Source organism: Sus scrofa, chromosome 18, assembly GCF_054392235.1.
Source record: "Sus scrofa isolate SSC_HxYL_T2T_F1_AM1 chromosome 18, Sscrofa_HxYL_maternal_Yorkshire_Landrace_v2.0, whole genome shotgun sequence".
Classification (NCBI taxonomy): domain Eukaryota; kingdom Metazoa; phylum Chordata; class Mammalia; order Artiodactyla; family Suidae; genus Sus; species Sus scrofa.
In genome coordinates, this window is record NC_139400.1 from 21,261,182 (window position 1) to 21,282,669 (window position 21,488).

Here is a 21,488-nt window from a genome sequence, read left to right on the forward strand (position 1 = left end):
AGCAGTAAAATTTTTAAAAATTAAAATATTATAATTTTTAAAAATTAAATATTAATATTAAATAAATATTAATTTAATTTAAATTTAAATTTAATTTAAAATTTTATTTTAAAATTTTAATTTTAAATTTAATTTAAAATTTTATTTTAAAATTTTAATTTTAAATTTAATTTTAATTTAAAATTAAATTTAATATTAAATAAATATTAATGTTAATTAAATATTAAATTAAATATTAATTTAAAAATTATTTACAGCCATTTTAACTTTTCCAGGACTTATAAATGATGTTATTAGATTAAATTGATTGGAATCATAAAAGGAACAGTGTGGCAATGTTTGTTTATTTGTTTCTCATAAAGTTTATAAATTAATTTAAAAAATCAAAGACACACATAAGGGAAAAAGGGAGCAAAAACTCTCTTTTGTTCTAAAAATATATGTACAGACTTCACAGACTACATTCATGTTATTTTTGTATAATTATAATAAATATATAAATAAAAGCATGAAAAAATATATTATTTAAATCATTATTATAAAAGGTAGATATGAGCAATAAAAAAACCAAAAAAGCCAAAAGAAGGAAACATTAAAGACAGAAAAATGAGAAGAGAACAGAAAATCTTAAATAGAATTAATAAATCAAAATCCTGGAAGGTGAAAAAGAAGAAACAGAGACAAAGCACTAGCTAGTAATCAAACGGGAAAATGGAGAAAGCACAAATTTACAAAATAAGAAATGACAAAGGGGAGAAAATCAAGTTCCATCATGGCTCAATCAGGCAACAACTATAAGGCCTGGCCAAAACATTAAATATTATTACTTGAAAGCACTTGAAAGAGGATATAAGCACAGAGATTTGGGAGGAAAGCCAACACTCGACAGATGAAAAAGGCATAGGGTAAGTTTCCCACTTAGTATGGTTTTCAGCCTTAGGAAAGCTCGTGGTCTTCAGCACACATTATGGCAAAATCTCTGCTGGGAAATCTACATTCATTTTATGTCTAGAGAGTTCAGGGAAGCCACAGCCAATGGACTATGAGGGAGGAATTTTAGAGAGGAAGGCACCAGAGAGAGGCCATCCCAAGATTTGTGGAAATCTCTGCCCAAATCTCAGGCTGACACTTGGGTCCATATGTATGTATATATGTATGTATGTGTGTGTATATATATATATATATATATCATTACATCAGGTAGACTCAAAGCAGCCCACCAAAATAAAAACAAAAACAAACCAACCAACCAAAGAACTATAATGTAACGTCAGGTGCCACCCAAGTGCTGGCAGTTTAAATCCAAGAAGGTCAGTTGGTTGGCTGTTAAAGTTAAAAACAAAACAAAATGCATCATTGGAAGACTGTAACAGAATCCAGTCACAATATTCATAATACCCAGGAAAAAAAATTTATAATTATTTGATACTAAAATAATGGGGGGAAAAGTATGACTCATTGTCAAAACAAAAGACCACTGACAGAGAATAATAGCAAAGTGACCCAGATTTTGGAATTAGAAACAGGCAGATTTTAAAGCAGTAATATTGAAACTCATGGTTATTATTATTTTTAATGCTTGAAATGAAATAGAATGAGGAAAATAGTCAAAAATAATGGAAATTAATGGAGTATGGAATTAATGGCAAATGGAGATAACATGGCAGAAAGACAATGCATGGAAGACCAATAAAAGTTGGGGGGAAAACACTGAAAACAAATAACAGCCTCAAGAACTTGGGGGGCGATGTCAAAAGGTCTAACATACATGGACTTAAAGTTTCAGAAAGAGGAGGAGGAGGAAAAATTTTTAATGGCTGTAAAATCCTCAAATTTAGTGAGAGACAAATTTAATTTTTGAGGTTTTCTGATGTTCTGATTTTAGAGGCTGAGTGAATGCCAATTAGAATGAAGAGGAAGAAAACCACTGCTCAGTACATTATGGTAAAACTAGTGGAACCCAGTGACAGAAGGAAAACCTTGATACCAGCTGGAGGAAAAGAACAGGTTACATCCAGAAGAACAGCTATCCAAATGGCAGTATGAATCAATAACATTAAAAAATCTGAGTCTTTGGAGTTCCTGCTATGGTGCAATGGCATCAGTGACATCTCTGCAGCACTGGGATGCGGGTTTGATGCTCAGCCCAGCACAATGGATGAAGGGTTCGCTGTTGCTGCAGCTGCTGTGTAGGTAGCAACTGTGGCTTGGATCTGATCCCTGGCCTGGGAACTCCATGATACCAAAAAAGGAAAAAAAAAAAAAAAATCTGAGTCCCTCTTGGTGCTAGTGTAAATGCATTGCCTGTATCACAGCGATAAAATTCCACTGTCTTTACCTTGGTCAGGCAAAGCCCAAATAATGTGTGAAGTTCTTGGCACCAGTTTGAGGAGGTATTTCTATTACTTTGTCTAAAGTTTTGAGTTTATAAAAGTGATATAGAGTACAGGGAAGTCATGACCTGGCTTTTAAGCAGCAATATTCAGACTTCTTTCTCTACTATCCCGAATCAAAAAATGGAAGGACAGAGAGAGAGAGAGACTATTGGGCACTAACAAGAATGTGAGTTTGTTGGAGGGGTTGCCGTGTGAGTCAGTGAAGCTCAGACAGGCTGAGTAGATGAGGGAGGCTCCTCTTGCATTCTCAGGGTGGAATAATACCTGCAGGTGCTTCACAGTGATGGGATGGGCTTGAAAATCTCCCCAACTCATCCCCACAGGAAGTCCTTTGCTTAGATAGTCATTCCCAGCAACTAGTCCCCTGACCCAGGGCGAGGACATGACTTCCCTGTGTATGCGCTGGTCCCGCCTACTCATCGTTTCTGTTTTCTATCTCTGTCCCCCACTGGACAAATTGTTTATTAGCATAGATAACATTTTTCTGGATACAGCCTTGCCATCCACTTACACTTTAACAGAACGTTTCTGGCTAATATTCTGTGGCCTACTATCTTTGGTGCTATCTTACTTTCTCTGTAAGATAGGTATTCTTTACCCCTCAATTTGTAAAACGTATCTATTTAGCTATCTATTTATCTATCTATCTTTAAGAAGGTTGAATTTTCGTTCTAGAGGTTACCATTCTATATTTTTAATACCTTTATTTCTGGTTTTTTTTTTTTTGATAATCACTGTTTTTAAGGATTGCATGTCTGATTTTAGACGATTTATGCTGACTTTAAATGGGACTATGAACATCTTAGTCTGTTACCATAACTGTGTTACAGTTTTCTTTTGTTTCATGTTTGGTATTTTTTTTTTTTTTTCTTTTTTGTTATTTTGAGAGTTTCCCCCACCCCTCCAGTGGGTGTGTGTTGGCTCTTTGTTTTCCGATTTTTTTTTTTTTTTGTCTTTTTGCCTTTTCGAGGGGCGCTCCCGTGGCATGTGGAGGTTCCCAGGCCAGGGGTCTAATCGGAGCTGTAGCCGCCCAGCCTACGCCAGAGCCACAGCAATGCCGGATCCGAGTCGCGTCTGCAACCCACACCACAGCTCACGGCAACGCTGGATCGTCGACCCGCTGAGCAAGGCCAGGGATTGAACCCACAACCTCATTGTTCCCAGTCGGATTCATTAACCACTGCACCACGACAGGAACTCCTGATTATTTTTATTACAATTTAAGTATGGTTTATTTGTTCTTTTCTCTTTATTTTTCTGGAACTGGGTGCTTTTTAAAGATTCTAGTTTAATGGCACCAGCATCTTTTTGTTTAACAAAGTCCTGATTCTTTATGAATATTTTATTTTTGTGTTGGTGGGAAAGTGCTTGTATGTCCTTCAGTCATTTTGTAGTCTTGTTTTTCCACACACAAAACTTTTTTACTTCTTTTCGACTTTTCAGATTGGACATACTTTTAAGTCTCTTCCTTGTAAAATGTGTTCTGACCTACCAGTACATAAAAATATATTTTCAGCTTCAGTGTAGACTTACTCTTATTCCATCTTACTTCCCTATTTCTCTTCCCTGCAGTAAAGTCAGCCTGCCTCTGACTGCCATAAGCCTTGTAGCAGTCTGAACATTCTTCTGATCCAATTATACTGAAGGATTTTATTGTGTAGTTTTTGTTTTCATTTTCTTTTTATTGTTTTGGGATGAAATACTGGGAGGCAGCAGGGACCTAGGCAGCCACCAATGTCTTCAGGTACCCAGAAGTCTTAGATTAAAAAAAAAAAATCTTTACATTATAGTAAAGAAATTGAAACTATAGAGTTAGGTTCCTGGGAAACTGCTCACAACAGTTTCATCAATCAATCAATAAAAAACCTTGTTTTATGTGTTACTGTTTATTTTATTTTATTTTTGCTTTGTAGGACTGCACCCGCAGCATATGGAGGTTCCCAGGCTAGGGGTCTAATCGGAGCTGTAGCCGCCAGCCTATGCCAGAGCCACAGCAACACGGGATCTGAGCCATGTCTGCAACCTACACCACAGCTCACGGCAACGCTGGATCCTTAACTCACTCAGCAAGGCCAGGGATCAAACCTGCAACCTCATGGTTCCTAGTCAGATTCGTTTTCCACTACGTCATGACAGGAACTCCTATGTGTGTTACTGTTTAAAGGCACCGTATTTAACATAGATTGTTGGTTCTTTGATGTTGAGCTCATGGTCAACAGCACTGTAACTCATGCTTGAACAAAGTGTATCTAACACATGTATTTTCTCCATAAGACACATCCCAGATCCTTGTGCATCAGAACACTAGACAGCGCTGCATTATAAATGCTTGTGTGTCCTTCAGTCATATAAAAATCACCAACAAAAGGCACAAAACTGTGAAAAAATCACACTAAATAGACTGTTCAAAGGACATTTGTTCTTGGTATGAGAGCTGAAATATGAAGGCAGAGGGTCATTTTGTTACCCTCAGCTGGGGACCTGCCAGTGAGACACTCCAATTTTCCGCCACGCTGCATGTGTGTCTGCGATTGACCATGCAGATGCTGCGATTATTTATGTGAGGGTTATAGATAAATTTTAGCAAGTAGGCAAATTCACAAGTGTAGAATCCACTAGTAATGAGGATCATTATATATGTGCATAGTTTGCCATATAAACTAGAAGTCTTTGAGCAAGAGAAAATTAGTTCTCACCTAAATTATTTTTTTGAATCTTATTAAGTATATTTTCTTTTTGGTCTTGAGCTGTGGTCTTTAAATCTAACCACAAATTGTGATTACCTAGACAGCAAAACAAGCCAATATTCAAACAAGAAAAAAAAAGGGGGGGGGATATCAGGACCTATCTGGGAACAAGTGTTTCAGAACAGCATGGCTTTAGGCCAGTTTTGGTCATGCAATTTTGTTACCTGAGAACCATTAGTCTAGAGTAAATGGGATTTTGTATCATTCAGGGATGTTGGGTGGGCATAGTAATTGTGGAAACACTTAACTATATCGGCACAAACTTCAACCAGTAAAGTAGATATAAACCCATGATAAGAGTCAAAGAAGCTTGCCCCATCTATCTCTACTGTATGTTCAAAAGGAAAATGTAATCTCAGGAAACATGAGTTCCATGCATTTGCTTTGTTCTCGCCCAGTTCACAAATCAGTGTTAGAAGAATGGGTACAATATGCAGGCTGGTCCCTGGAATAACTGATGCCCTTTCAATGACATGCACATGGTGAAGGGAGTCTCAGACCTCACAGTGACTTGAGCTCTGGGGATTTAAATCTTTCCATTGCTACTATCCAGCTCTTCCTGCTATGTTCCACTCTTTTATTTTTTGACTGCCCCTGTGGCATGCACCAGTTCCCATTCCAGGGATCAAACCCATGCCAGAACAGTGACAGTATGGGATCCTTAACCTGCTGCACCACCAGGGAACTCCAAGGTTCCATTCTTATCTAGGGGTCACCTACTGCGGTCCAGGGCTGAATATATTTACCCTCTTCTTGCCAAGGTGCCTGGGCTAGTCTGAATTATGTCGTTTTTCTCTTCTTGAGGCGGAAAAGAGTACTGACATAAGAATGGGCGTATAAAAAGAGAAGGCTGAGGGAATGGAGAAACTTTCATTGACTTAAAAACTTCATCATTAAAGTTGTGTGATAGGTAGATATTGTAAAGTGGTATTTGTTACCATGGTTCATACAATTTGGAAGTAATTTGTTTCTGAAAAATTTATGCACACAATGATGAGAAGTTCTCTTTCATTTTTTGGTGGGGTCAATTCAATTATTTCACAAGGTAAGGGGCATTTGCTCTGAGCCTTGGTGCAAGCCCATGTTGGATGGTTAAGACATTTCATTTTTTGTCATGGCAAGTAAAATTATTTTCTTTGTACTATTCTTCAATGGTTGTGCGAATAGTGCCACGAGACAACTTGTATTAATATCACAGATTCTTCAAGTCTTGTGTGACTTTCAACTTAATCTCAGTAAACCTAAATTTTCCTACCAGCAAAATAGTGACATTACTATAACTCTATCAAAAAGTTACAGTGAAACTAGTAAATGGTCAAAAGTACACTAACTACACAACTTGATCCTGTAGGATGCCCCAAATTAATGCATTTTACTTTTTTAGAGGCTTTTGTTTCCTCTGAAGAAAGCATATGCAGCTCAAGCAAATCTCGGTGTGCTTCGAAATGTAGGAAAGTTGTATTTAAGTAACGGAGGGGAGGGCCAATGGCTCTCCAGTTTAAAACACATCAGCATATGCAATTTTATAATCACGTTTAGGATAACAAAGTAGTAAGCAGAAATTCTGTGGGGGGTTGTTTGTTTGTCTGTTTGTTTTAAGGGCTGCACTTGTGGCGTATGGAAGTTCCCAGGCTAAGGGTTGAAGCAACGCCAGATCTGAGCTACGTCTGCCACCTACACCACAGCTCACAGCAACGCCAGATCCTTAACCCACTGAGTGGGGCCAGGGATTAAACCCACATCTTCATGGATACTAGTCGGGTTTGTTTCTGCTGAGACACAACAGGAACTCCAGAAATTCTGTATAATTTTGATAGTCGTAAATCAACCTCTTAGACATTAGGGTCAACTGGCTGGTTTTCCAGTGACGGTCTGATCATATAACTAAAGACACCCTACTCTGAAATACCACAACCACCCTGGAGTAGCACTGAAGGCGGCAACCCTCAGTTCATGCTTGTTCAACTCACTTTCTCTACAGCTCTCCTATCATCATGTCTCTTTCACATCATTTTCTTCAGGCAGCACCATATTCTACCTGGAAGTCACTCCCTCCTCGCAGGTACAGGAACTGGAGAAGAGGGAAGAAGAAAGAAAACAAATAGAGGACAGTTCAACTTCAGTGCATCCGTATTCTTTGAATCAATCTCTGCAGAGGGGATCAGAAATCAATCAGAAAACTGCTCCTGTATAATTCTGATAAAGAGTTATGATCCAGAAACTCTTGTTTGGGACTGCTGTAAAGTGAATCCATACCATACCATACCATACAGAGGCTTCCAACACTTCCTGAGAATTCAGATTCTGGAGTAGATCTGATAACTGTGCTGAAGAAGTTAGAGGTTTCCTAAGGAAATATTTCAGAGGATTATAGGACCTCTCAGTACTTAGCAAGCATTGCTCACCACCTTTTAGACAAGCTCAGTCCAGTATAAACACAATGTGAGCCACAAATGCAAGTAATGTGCAGTGTTAAATTTTCTAGGGGCCACGTTTTAAAAAGTAACAAGTCACAGGTGAAATTCAATTTAATATTGTACTTTATTTAACCCAATATACCCCTCAGTTATGATCATTTTCATATGAAATAAGTATAAATAATTTTAGTCTTTTTTCCTATTAAATCTTTGAAATCCTGTGTATGTTTTACACTTAGTGCAGATCTCAATTTGGACCATACTATTATTTAAGTTTTCACTCTGCATCTTCATCCTCCATCCTGAAAATGTGAATTTTGTGTTAGAAAAATATTCCCCCCCCCAAAAAAAAGGAAAGTCAAAACCCAAGCACTGCAGTGTACGTAAGAAGCATCTGAAAGTGTTCAGACATTGCTGCTGTTCTGCAAACACCAGACAGCTAGCAATTCCTGCGTTTCAGCCACAGGTGTGGAGCCCAAGCTGAAAACCTGAGCCATTTGACAGGGCTTCTGGCAGGCTGACAGCCGCTTTATTAAGGGAGCTTGAATCGAAGGCCAATAAACTTCTAGCACAGAGACCTGAAGTCTGGTTTGCGGAGACAACGCCGCCACCATGTGGAGTTTGATGGCACTGCAGTGAGATTCACGTCCCCATTGCCTGGGGGAGACTCAAAGGCCAAGTGAATCCACAGGAGAAAACTTCAGGCACGCCTGCTTAATGTACCTAGGAAATGTGCGAGAAACCTGGAGACGATTCAGAGAAGGTTCAGAGAAGACCAATTACTGCATCAAAAGAAATAAAAGATAGACTGAAATAACTAGATATGTGCTCAAAATCAATGAAATCATAAAAGGTAAAATGGAGACTTAGTCAAACCTGTGCCTGCTGAAATCAGGGTTTACATGGTAAAGTTTGAAGTGCAACATTGGGTGAAATTCACACTTTTGAACAGGAAACTTTTTGGAAATCTTTATTATAAGAGGAGCTATAGATTTTAAATTAAATAAAATAAATGCTATGGGATGATGAGTTATTCTTTTTGAAAGGTATTCAAGCCAGTGTGGTCAGTCATTAGGAAGACTTGAAATGACGAGAGGTCTTCTTCCAATTGGCAAATTGCTTTGGCAATATCAAGGAACCTAGCCTATTCCTAAAACAATTCTACACATCGTCTATCTTCTAGTTTGTAACATAGTATGTAATATCAACAGTGTTTCAAACTATTCAAATGCATGAGATGCAAGCTCAAGTAACTGTGAAGTCAATGAAATGACCAAAGTTGTATGCTGAAGAAAATGAAAGAGAACTGGATTATGTACTAAAACATGGTACTGCAAATAATATAATCTGCGTTTGCACCATTATATTCCACAGAAAGATCCCTGTTTTCTTTCTTTCCTTTTTTTTTTTTTTTTTAGGAAGTACTCCCAAGCACACAGATATGTGCTCCCTAGAAAATTTCAGGACATACTATTAACCTTCAGCTTTCTGAGCTTGTAGAAAAGACTGTGCGATTACCAGAAGCCAATACGGATTCACTAAGAGTATGTAGGAACAAATTAGCCTGATTTGAGGCTAATTTGTTAGGCATGTAGGGTGTAATGACTTATACATGGCATTTAAACAAAGGTTACTCTTATTTCCTGATTAATAATATAGTGAAACACAGTCTGCATTATTGTCTGCAAACAATTGAGCAATTCGTCTAGAGATGTTTGTTTGTTTGTTTGTTTGTTTCCTATATCCAGGGGAATTAATAATAGAACATTGGTAAATATTTATTTTGTCCTTTTAATAGTTTAGCAATGACATGAGCAAATGCTTAGAAAATATGCTTATCAAATGGCAGATGCCATCCCATTTGAAGGCTGGGTAATATGATAGATGTCACAGTCAAGCTTTAAAATGCTTGTGGCAGGTCTAATTCAAAATGTTGAAATTTAACAGAGATAAATGATCTTGCATTTTAGTCAAGACGGTAAGTTTTACAACTGGATTGGGAAGACTTTTAGTTGGAATAATGTGTATAAAAATAATCTGGAAGTTTTGTTTACTAAAAAATAAATATAGGTTTGGTTACATCCCATAAATTTATTTTACTAAAATGGAACTGTTGGGCCCAAATCAAAATAGGTAATAATCCCACCATACTCTGTCCTCATAAGATAATATCTGAGATACTGTGTTCATTTTTGTGCTGTACTTTGCGAGAAATACTAATTAAATGGTGTATGGAGAAAGGATTTTGACATGGTAAGTGTTGTAGAAGCCACTTTTTAATCATTTATTTATATATATATTTTTTTTTCTACTGAACAGCATGGTGACCCAGTTACACTTACATGTATACATTCTTTTTTTCTCACATTACATGTTCCATCATAAGTGACTAGACAGAGTTCCTAGTGCTACACAGCAGGATCCCATTGCTAATCCATCCCGAAAGCAACATTCTGCATCTATTTACCCCAAGCTCCCAGTCCCCCTTTAAAAGGTTCATTTTTGGAGGTCCCATCGTGGCGCAGTGGAAACGAATCCGACTAGGAACCATGAGGTTGCAGGTTTGATCCCTAGCCTCGCTCAGTGGGTTAAGGATCCAGTGTTGCCGTGAGCTATGATGTAGGTTGCAGATGTGGCTTGGATCTGGCGTTGCTGTGGCTGTGGTGTAGGCCTGCAGCTGTAGCTCTGATGAGACCCCTACCCTAGGAACCTCCATATGCTGTGAGTATGGCCCTAAAAAGTAAAAAAAAAAAAAAAAATTAAATTAAAGGTTCATTTTAAGGAACTATAGTTATTTTCAGCAGAGTGATTAAGCTCACAGATTATGGAGTCAAAAAGAACTGAGTTCAAGTCCTAGAATAACCAGTAACCCTAGCATTGTGAATTTGGAGAAGTTAATTTGAGTCTGAGTTTCCATGTACTTAAACTGCTTACAATAATAGTGAAAAAGAGACAAAATGCTAACAGAAGTTAGATCTTGAAGATGAGATTTGCATAGCACAGGAAATTATATTCAATATCTTATAATAAATAGTAATGGAAAAGAAAATATGTATATATACTTATATACATACATAGTATACACATATACACACACATATATATATCACTTTGCTGCACACCAGAAAGTAACACAATACAGTAAATGAACTATACTTCAATTAAGAAAAAAATGGGATACACAGAAGAATATGTATTCCAGTTAGTTTTATAAGGCAAAACCCATAAAAGAAGAGGAATTTAATGTAATATATTCTAATCATCTAAATTTGTTAATTAATTACCCAATAATTTAAATTACTCGAATTGCCTTTACAAGTAATGAGCTTTTTATTCCTGAAGCTATTCCAAAAAGTCCAAATTATCAGCTCTAGGGGATGCCTGCTGTCAGCTGGAGGTCTGACTATATGTCTGACCACTAATTCTCCTCCATGTAACTATGTCATTTATTTTCTCGCAAGCAGTTATCCTCACCAGGTGCTGCACAACCAACAGACAGGCAGGTAGCCTGCCTCTCTGTTTCTGAGTCTAATGGCAACTGACACACACGCTTCAACAGTCACATTACGATGGGTCAAGGGACAAGCTTGGAGCAGTAAAGGACAACAAAGTAAGGGAACCTAAGATGGACAGTTCACCTGTCTGGTAAGATTTCTTTAAGCCCATTGCTCATCTTTGCTCTTATGTGAAATAATACCACCCTTTAGAATTAAAACACCAGAATAACTTAAAGGTGTTTACCCACTTGCAACAAATTCTCTTCTCTGAAACAAAATTCTGGCTTTCTATACATTTCTCTCTGTCCCAAACCCTTCCTGGACTCGCCCCTGGACATTTTTCATTTCATCTTTCTAGGGAAGTAGAGGGGACAAGACAGTATGCTTCTTCCCAGACTTCCTCCTCTCAGAGATGTTTTTTATTTAGTTTTAAATGGACCAAATCCATCATTTGCTGAAGAGTGGGACTAGTCGTTATGAACCTGTGATTGAGGTCCCAAGACATTTCTATTGGCAACCATTTGTTCCAATTATTAAAACAGCTTTCATTTTGACTAGACGAGAATGTTCTATACTTGCTTTGGTTCTCTGGAGAAAACGCAACCATCATAGTTTTCTGACTTTATTTCCCAGCAGTGCGGACATCCGACTGCATCCTTTCCTTCAGACTGCTGCCTCCCTTGGTTTTCAGCAGTGTGGGCAACACAAAGTCATCCTGTTTTGAAAGGGATCGAGGAAACATGTGTGTGTCTAGGGTTCGAGCACCCTGCATCAAATATGAGAAGAGAAGCACACCCGTGTGGAGAGCCAGACGGGACTGCTGCAGACTTTGGATACAGTTGCTTCAAACACAGCTTTTACCGACGTCATCCCGCATCTGACATCACAGCAGCCTTGTTTTTCTGCCACTTCCTCCTCTGACTGCTGAATCCATTCCACATTCCGTGCACAGACTGATTAGGTCATGAAGATGTGTAATCGATCCCAAGCCTGGCAGCAAGACGGGGAAGACATCCTAGCCAGAGGCGTCTGACCCCTGAGGAGAGAGGATGTGCTAAGGCTGGTAGGCTGGTCAGAGAGAAACAATTATCTTGGGAATGAGACAGTTCCAGACATTCTTCTCCTCTGGAAGGTTACTTTGGAATCCTTGAAGCATTGCCGGAGCCACTTAGCAGAACTTTAATTTCTTAGTGTCTTTGGTGTTATTTTGTTCAAATCTTGCTTTAATTTCTAGTTTTATTACCTAGTTATCCAAGCTTCTGACATGATAATTTCTGCTTTTTGAATTTATTGAGGCTTCTTTTGAGGAAGCGTATATGATCCATCTTTGTCAACATATTAGGAACTCTTCAATGAGAAAGTGCTTTAATTTTCACTATATAATATGACTAAATGGAATGAGTGGTGAGAAGACATATTGGATAGTTCAAACCGTGGCTGAAACAAAAACTACAGCCAATTTTTAATAAATTCTATAGGCACATTAACTAGCATAAAAACAGCATAAGCCTGGGTGGCTATCCTGCAGCCCTTTCATTTCCTTAATTCTGAGGTTTATTTTTCCTAATATATTTTCTGTTAAATTACCTGGGTTTTCTAGATACACAATTTCACCATCTTCAGATAACTAGTGAGTTTGTTTTCTCATTCCTTACCTCATTCTTGCAGAAGGTAGTCTACGTACAGGCAGATTTTGTTTTTTTGAAAATAACCAGCTTTTCTTTTTTTAACATTTTGGTTTCAGTTTTTTTTTTTTTTAATCCTGAATATCTATAGAAATTTCTCTTTTGTCCTTGTAATAGGAAGAAAAATGTTGTGTGGATTTCAGTGTGGATTTATTTTACTGAATTCTTGGGCACATGAAGGATCAAAGTCTATCTTCATGCTCATGTTTTTCTAATTATTTGTTGGATATTCAGCGAAGGGCATGTTCATTAGGTTTGTGTTGTTGCTTTAGATCTAATCACTCTGTGGCTCATTTAGGAACAACTGTTACTCTTGGTTTGTATCTTCATTATTTCTTCTCATTATCTCTTGTACTTGTTGTTCCTTTCTTATCTTGCCCTTTCCTTCTGCCTTATGGGAAACTTTCCAAGTTTGTCTGGTATAGCACTAATTCAATTTTCTATAGTGCCAATTCTGCTCATTATGGCTGCCAAATAAGGTTAATATTCTTCTTTTTAGCTGTATGGGAAATTCTTATCCCACCTGTCTCTAATACATTGTCCCTTGTTTTGTCTTTAAATTAGCCTATGTCCTTTTTTGGTGTTTTCCCTAGTCCATGGAAGCAAAAAAATTTTTTAATTAGAAAATTTAAAACTTTTTTCATAATTTTTTTTCTGGCTATACAGACATTTTAGAGGATGTTCATTCTCCAAATTTCTTTAAGTTGGAGTTCCCATCGTGGCTCAGTGGAAACGAATCCGACTAGGAACCATGAGGTGGCAGGTTCAATCCCTGGCCTCACTCAGTGGGTTAAGGATCCAGTGTCGCCATGAGCTGTGGTGTAAGTCACAGATGTGGCTTGGATCTGGCATTGCTGTGGCTCTGGCTCTGGTGTAGGCTGGCAGCTATAGCTCAAATTAGACCCCTAGCCTGGGAACCTCCACATGCCGTGGGTGTGGCCCTCAAAAGACAAAAAAAATTTCTTTAAGTTGAACTTCTTTTTAACATCAATATTTTTTTATCAGATTTATATATAGATATTGTTTTAAAATTTTTCCATTCACTTTTCTAATATTAAGAGTTAATTTCCAAAACAACCCCATCAAAAAATGGGCAGAAGATCTAAACAGACAGTTCTCCAAAGAAGACATACAGATGGCCAAGAAACACATGAAAGGATGTTCAACATCACTCATTATTAGAGAAATGCAAATCAAAACCACTCTGAGGTACCAGCTTACACCAGCCAGAATGGCCAGCATCCAAAAGTCTACAAACAGTAAGTGCTGGAGAGGGTGTAGAGAAAAAGGAACCCTAGTACACTGTTGGTGGGATTGTAAATTGGTGCATCCACTGTGGAAAGCAGTATGGAGATGCCTTAGAAAATGAAACACAGAACTACCATTTGATCCAGCAATCCCACTTCTGGGCATTTATTCAGAGAAAACCACGACTTGAAAAGACACATGTACTCCAATGTTCATTGCAGCACTATTTGCAATAGCCAAGACATGGAAACAACCTAAATGTCCATCGACAAAGGAGTGGATCCAGAAGATGTGGTACATATGCACAATGGGCTATTACTCAGCCATTAAAAGGAATGAAATAAAGGCATTTTTAGCAACATGGATGGACCTAGAAACTATCATGCTAAGTCAGCCATACAATGAGACACCAACATCAAATGCTATCACTGACGTGTGGAATCTGAAAAAAGGACAGACTGAACTTCTTTGCAGAACAGATGCTGACTCACAGACATTGAAAAACTTACGGTCTCCGGAGAAGACAGTTTGGGGGATAGGAGGATGTGCTGGGGCTGTGGGATGGAAATCCTGTGAAGTTGGATTGTTATGACATTTTACAACTACAGATGTGATAAATTCATTTGAGTGATAAAAAAAAAAGTTAATTTCCAGACACTTTTTTTTTTTTTTTTTTTAAGGAGCAAAATGTTTTACCTCTCCAAATACTAAATCTCTATTTGGGCTTATAGGTGGGAGCAAGGCGTTTGAAACCAAGTCCCTGGCAGAATTTCATAATAATAAGAGCTAACACGTACATAGCATCAACCATATACCAGGCATGATTTAAAGAGCTTGATATATTCGATTCACTTGCTCCTCTCCAAAGACATATGAGGTGGATACTATTTTTATGCCTATTTTATAGATAAGAAAATTGAGGAATAAGGAGGTTAGGTAGCCTTTTCAGATCCAGGATCACCAGGATCTGAAGTCAGGCTGTATGACTTAGACTTTACCTCCTATCCTCATCTGAATGAATCATTCCACCTTTTGTTGGTTTTCTCCCAGGATCAGGTGTTCATAAACTTTTTGGATAACAGTCATCACAAAGGGAAAGGAAGTCATCACTAAGATGCAGCCTCTAGCTTGTCTACAGTTGCATAAATGTTGCACACAATGTATCTCTGGACCCTCTGAAGTTTAGAATCCCTGCTCAAAAGTGACCAAGTACCAAGTATACAGTCTTTGGAACATTCCAAATGCCAGGGTTATCCTGACAACCTTGACGGTCACTTAAAATGTGTCGTCCACCTTCCCTTGACATCTGCTTAAAAGTTTTCCAGAATTTGTGTCCACTGGCTGAAAGACAGATCTTGGTGGTAGAAGGCGGGGGAAAGCCTTCCAATGGCATTAAAACCAACCCGCATGTCACAAGGAAATTTCTGAAAAACTTTCAACGATCACTATTCACAGGGATAAACAAAGTGGCAGAGTTTAGTCAGAAAGTCTTGTCGTCTTTCTAGTACTTCAGTGGTGGTTTGTCATCAATTATATTTTTTAACCTATGGCCTTTGTTGATTTTGATTGAAAAACAGATACAGACCCTACAGAGATAGTACATCCTATTTACCATCAAAGTACCTAAGTACCTATTAATTGTAATTTAAAGGATTAAATATCAAATTTTCAAAATGACACTTATGAATTAAAGACAGTTTTATAAGAGCACCAAAACTTTTCTGATTCTGCAGAACTAGTGATTTTTACATCTCTCTCTGAGGAATAATGCTTTTTCCAAATAAAACTTGGGAGGCAAGCAAATTAAAATAAGGACAATTATAATAAAAGACAGGCAAACCCAGAGTCTTGATTTTGGCTTTGTTCCTGCATATTACTCCATAGTAACACTTGCTCTCAGCTACTTTCTATAAAATAAATGAAAAAAAAAGAAAAAAAAGTCTAGTATGTGACTAGAGGGAAAGAACAAAGTGGCAATTAGGCATCCGACACTTAAATGAAATCCAGCTTTATCTTTGTTTCCAGCCGTTAAAGAAATTCCTTTTGTTACCATTTTCAAAGCGCTGACATTAAGTGCAGGACAGGGGGAAGTAGAGTTCAGAGGACAGAAGTGAAAAAAGTTTTGGTTTTGTCTGTTTGTTTGTTTCACAATCTTTTTCCGTTAAGGATACTGCCATTATCAACTATTCAGTAGCAAAACTGCAGAAGCCAGAGATCGTTCTAAGCAACTTTAGTTGATTTAGTAGCTGCTGGTATTTAGCAAGTGGCCTAAGACGGGCCTATGAAATCAAACACTAAATAGAGCACCAAGAAAACGACCTAAGGGTTCTTTGATGAAATTCTTGGGGACTTCAGTTTTTGAACAATTATCTATTTACCTCTGACCTCTTTATTAAACATTAGTATTCAACACTGAATTTTATGATCCTTTGTATCTTTTCATAGAATATAGATTTTTTTAATGAAGTATAGTTGAATTACAATATCGTGCCAATTTTCTTCTGTGGAGCAAAGTGACCCCGTCACATATATACATCTACATTCTTTTTCTCATACTACCCCCCATCATTTTCTACCCCAAGAGATTGGACACAGTTCCCTGTGCTATACAGCAGGACCTAATCAATACTAAATATATTTTAACCTGCAGAGTTTAATATCTAACGAGCACAAGCAACTTGGCCAACAATATTTTCTTATATATGATCTTATTTACCAGATATCAACATGTTCGTAACTTTTCCTCAAATAAAAACAGCCTAATTTTAAAATTTATAATACATATTTGTTATAAAAGTTTAAACTATAAAACTATAAAAAATAAAATAAAATATGCCTGAAGTCCAATGTACAGGTATTTTTCTTTCATGTTCATATTGGACATGATTTGTTTATTTTTTAATATTCTCAGATTCATTTACTTAATTTAGGTAATATTACTGATTTATAACATTATATGTTTCATGGGAATGAAGTCTATTTCTGCTTCTGTATGTTCTCCAGTGTGCTCACTACCAAATATTCAATCTTCATCCACCACCAAATATTTGCTTGCATTTCACCCTCCTTCTCAGTCCCACCCCTCAGCTAACCAGAACTCTGTTCTTGTATCTATCCTTCATTTTGGTTTGGTTTGTTCATTTATTTTGGGTTTATTACTTTTTTATATTCCACTTATGAGTGAAATCACAATGTTTGTCTCTCTCCAGCTATTTTACTTAGCATACCTTCAAGGTCCATCCATGCTGTTGCACATGGCAAGATTCCATCTTTTTCATGGCTAAGTAGTACTATATATCTATATCTATACACACACACACAACTTCTTTATCCATTCATTCCTTCTTGGTGGACAATTTATTCACTCCTTCATGTTGGTTTCCATATCTTGGCTATTGTAAATAGTCCCGTGGTGACTATAGGGATATGTGTCTGTTTAGATTTGTGTTTTTTTGTATACTTTGGATAATTACCCAGAAGCAAGATAGCTGGATTATATGGTAGTTCTAGTCTTAATTTTTCATGGAACTGCCATCCTGTTTGTTTTCCATAGCAGCTGTACCAATTTACATTCTCACCAAAAATGTGTGAGGGTTCCCTTTTCTCCACATCCTTTCCAACATTTGTTATTTCTTGCCTTTTTGATAATAGCCATTTTAACAGGTGGGAGGTGATATCTAACTGTGGTTTTGATTTGCATTTCCCTAACAATTAGTGATGTTGACCATCTTTTCATGTGTCTGTTGACCCTCTGTATGTCTTCTTTGGGGAAATATCTATTCAGTTCCTCTGCCCACTTTTAAATTAGTTTGTTGGTATTTTTGTTGTTGAATTTTATGATTCTTTACATATTTTGGATATTAGCCCTCTATTGACTACATCATTTGCAAATACATTTTCTCATTGGGTAGGCTGCCTTTTCATTTTATTTGTGGCTTCCTTCACTGTGCAGAAGATTTCTAGTTCACTCACCTGATTAATTTTGCTTTTGCTTCCTTCGCCTGAGTAGACATATCTAGAAGGATATTACTATGATCTATGTCAAAGAGCATACTATCCATGTTTTCTTCTAGGAGATTTATGTAACAACCAGTTAATAATTTATCATATTTGAGGATAGATAACTACCAATAGGAAAATGAGTATGCATATAAATATGTATTTAAGTAAGTAGTTATATTTCATAACCTGTTTTATACACTGCTTTTTTTACTTAATACTATGTTACATATGATATTTAGTATCAGATGATATGGATTAATATCATTTTAAATAGCAATAGAGAAATGTATTGGTTAAAGAAATATAGAAGGCTATATGGCCATGCTATATATAATAAATCTCATAATAGTGGACATTCAGTTGTTTCTAGTCTTTGTAATACTTTAAATAACACTGTGATAATTTATTTGTATATCATGTTATAAAGTTGCCTGCTTATACAGACATCAATTTAGGAAATTTTCCTGGATGTAACCACTGATTCAATGGATGTGTACAACTAAAACTTCGATGAATATCTCCAGAGTATTCTCCAGAAGTTTATACATATTTACACTTACAATAAAAATATCAGTGAGTATACGCCCCTCACATTATTTTCAAAATAGATAGACTCTTATTGATCTTTGTCAGTCTGATGGGTGAAAAGTAATATCTTTTTTCCAATTTTTTCAAGTTTGGTTTTTTAAAATACTTAGTTCCCATCTGTATGTATGTGACAACATGAGAGTGATAAAGATGTTGAGGAAGGGGAGAGAGATGCCCTTTGTTTTTCTATTTTTCCCATTTGTCTTTGGGACATCTTTTTTTTTTTTTTTTTTTTGTCCTCATTGATCTGCATGAATTTTATATAAATAGGTAGCTAACCTCTTATGAATCAGTTTTATAATTAAGCACACAGACTTTGGAATCAATGCAAGCTTAGTGTGAACTCCAGTTTCTAGAATTACTAATTCTGGGACCTAGGGAACAAGATCACCAAGCTTCAAGGTTCCTTTATTTGTAAAATAAGAGTACAGAGTTGTGAATATTGAAGTAAATGATGTACCTAAATGCTGAAAGTTGGCTTGGCACTTAGTAAAACAAGAGTAGCTACCGAGATGGTTACTATTAAAATATATTGCAGAAATATATTTTCATTCTATCATTTGTACTTTCTTTAGCTGTTTTATGATATGCAAAATTGTTTGTTCTTTTATTTTTTTAAATTAAAAAATGCTTCTTTGTGTGGCTGCACCCGCAGCATACAGAAGTTCCCAGACCAGGGACTGAATATGAGCTGTAGCTGCAGCAATGCCGGAAACTTTAACCCACTGCCCTGGGCTAGGGATCAAACCCAAACTCCAGAGCAACCCTAGCCACTGCAGTCAGATTCCTAACCCACCACACCACAGGGGGAACTTCTTCCTGCTCTTTTAAAGTCAGGAGAACGCATATCATGTCCTAGAAGGGATTATTCTCAATCATCACGTATATCGTCTTCTCAAGCCTTTATGGTTTGATTTCTGCATTTTGAGGCATCTGGAATTTCATTTGCTATTAGAAGTGAGACAGGGAGTTCCCGTCGTGGCGCAGTGGTTAACGAATCCGACTAGGAACCATGAGGTTGCGGGTTCGGTCCCTGCCCTTGCTCAGTGGGTTAACGATCCGGCGTTGCCGTGAGCTGTGGTGTAGGTTGCAGACGCGGCTCGGATCCCGCGTTGCTGTGGCTCTGGCGTAGGCCGGTGGCTACAGCTCTGATTCGACCCCTAGCCTGGGAACCTCCATATGCCGCGGGAGCGGCCCAAGAAATAGCAACAACAGCAACAACAACATCAACAACAACAACAGACAAAAAGACAAAAGACAAAAAAAAAAAAAAAAAAAAAAAAAAAAAAAAAAAAGAAGTGAGACAGAAGTATAGTTTGAATTTTTTGCCAAAATGACTAGTCAGTTGCCCAAGCTGCTATTGAAGAATCATTTTTTCTTTCATATTTGAAATAACACTTTTGTCATATACTAAATTAGATTTAAGTCAGTTTCTGGACTCACTCCTGATCAGTTTATTCATTTCTGTTTCATTTCCATTTATTCCCCATCTCACCCTACTGCTCTTTCTTATCCAATCTCCCTTCACACTTCCATATACTTCCCTGTTCTGCCAGATGGCAGTTTCCTGAGGAAGTCTTCCTGTAGTTCACACTTTCATACCTGACAGTGTTATTCTCTTTCCCGTAAGAATTTCTTCCATCCTCCAATCCGCTCATCCTTACCATGCAGCTCTTTCATGTCTTCAAAACCTCCATTCAAGTCCTCCTTCCACGAAACAGTCTTTCTTTAGAAGTGTGTCACATTTTGAGATCCCGCTTCTGCACTGCTGCGGAACAAAATCTGTCCTCTGGAGCATAGTAGGTGTCCAATAAATATCTTTAAGTGAATGAATACGTTGTTTTATTAAATGCTGTAAAGCGTTCAGAGAGAGGAAAACACACCGTTCCCTTGAATAATTCAGAGCTCTTTCAACCAGAGGCCTGAGCCAAACGGTAAATCGCAGAAACCAGAGAAGTAAGCAAAAACACTGCTTGTATGACTGTCTGCTACAGGTGGAAGAGGGAAGTGAGTGATTTCACGGCCAAAAGAAACCTCTTTCTGATGGGAGAAAAGATCTCTCAAAGAAGGAGGCCTGGGGAAGGGTCGTAGAAACAAGGTGCATTTAACCATTACAATTTCCTTTCTTTACCTTTGTTTTCGGTCCCTGAGAACAGCATTCAGACCTTGGAGCAGAAAATAACAATTTGGTGGCAAGTTTCTTCCATTAGGGAGCACAGAGAGCTGGATATTGGACTTGAGAGGCAGAGGAGTAGGTATTAAGGAAAAGAATGGCTCACATATGGTCCTGGCTATCGGTGGGGCGGGGGCAAGGCTTGGAAGGTATTTGTAATAGAATCACTGATTCAAATTTTTACATTGGAAAAAAAAAAAAGTGCCCAGAGACATGGAAACAAAAGGGTTGTGTCTGAGCAGAGCTGTTCCCTCCCCAAGTGAGTTGGCTCAGAAAACACAATTCTTTCATTCAGCAAATACCAATTAAGTCCACATTTTATGCTTGAGATTGTTCTAAACAATGAAAATGAAAATCGGAGTTCCTGCTGTGGTGCAATGGATCGGCAGTGTCTCTGCAGTGCCAGGATGCAGGTTTGATCCCTGGCGTGGCATAGTGCATTTTAAAGGCTCTGGCTCTGTCGCAGCTGTGACTCAGGTGCAACTGCGGCTGACTCAGATCTGATCCCTGGCCCAGGAACTCCATATACCAAGCGGCAGCCAAGGAAGAAAACAAAACCAAAAACAAACTGTGACAATTACAGCAAAGAGTATGGCAAAGTCCATGCCTTCATTGAAATCACAGAGTGCTGTGGGTTCAGTCTGGTGAGGAGCAACAGGGGTCAGTGGTGATCAAAATTACTGATAAGCTTAGGTAGAGGGAATTAGTGTGTATTTTCCTTGGTCTTTGTTTATA

At 37.6% G+C, this 21,488-nt stretch overlaps 1 long non-coding RNA gene across 1 annotated transcript in view; it reads right to left on the reverse strand.

Moving 5' to 3' along the window:
• Positions 1 to 20,369, reverse strand: part of LOC110257606 (uncharacterized) — a 52,700-nt gene extending 32,331 nt beyond the window's left edge. Inside the window, exons 1-2 of the long non-coding RNA XR_014833709.1 lie at positions 20,245 to 20,369; positions 7,114 to 7,214 (exon numbers count right to left, since the gene is read on the reverse strand). This is a non-coding gene — a long non-coding RNA (uncharacterized LOC110257606). The remainder of the gene's footprint in view (positions 1 to 7,113; positions 7,215 to 20,244) is intronic.
• Positions 20,370 to 21,488: the final 1,119 nt, after the last annotated feature.